The sequence below is a fragment of the Arachis ipaensis genome, chromosome B03, assembly GCF_000816755.2.
Source record: "Arachis ipaensis cultivar K30076 chromosome B03, Araip1.1, whole genome shotgun sequence".
Taxonomy (NCBI): Eukaryota; Viridiplantae; Streptophyta; class Magnoliopsida; order Fabales; family Fabaceae; genus Arachis; species Arachis ipaensis.
Window position 1 is genome coordinate 22,592,621 of NC_029787.2, and position 782 is coordinate 22,593,402.

Consider the following 782-nt stretch of genomic DNA (forward strand, 5'->3'; position numbering starts at 1 on the left):
TAATAGGGTTATACACTTTGTGTGCCTCTGCAGTACCCGAGGGATTAGTCATTGGGTTTTCGGCTTGATGGATACCCTGGTGCAAACAAAAAAAATACACTTATACTAGGTAATCAATAATTTTTTTTAACAACATGAATAATCACCAATCAAATTAAAATATACTACATCTCCAAATTATTCACTTAAATCTTAATATTAGAATAACTATTTGCACATCTAGTAAAATAAATATTTAATATATTAATTGTTCATATTGTTTAGTATTTTTATTGTCTATCTATATTTTTTTTTGACAAAATCTCTTATACAAAGCTGTCAGGTACGAATTGCAGGAGAACCTAAGCGTATTCTCAAAGGGTCCTTACAGGACCAGAATTAAATTTTCCCACCATAGACGATTCCGTATTTTTCAAATATAATTCAGCATATTATTCTTTCCAAATAAAAAGAATATTTATATTTGGGATTGGATTGGAGGTAAATAAGACTAAAGACTATAAAGATACATATAGGGAAATACAATCTCACTTTTGGGTGCAAATAAATAGGAATGAAGTGCTACTTTACATATGGTTATATTCTTAGACTCCCGCATGCAAGCTAAAATTCTCAAAATAAAGTTGGGCCTTATTCGTTAAAGTGTCTTCTCAAAAAAGAAGTAATTAAGGCCCTCCAAGGATTAGTCTAATGGCGGCATCTATATTATTTTATGTTTGATTTTAAGAATAAGATAAAACAAGATATTACAAATAAGAGATAAAAACTAAAAATATAAAAAT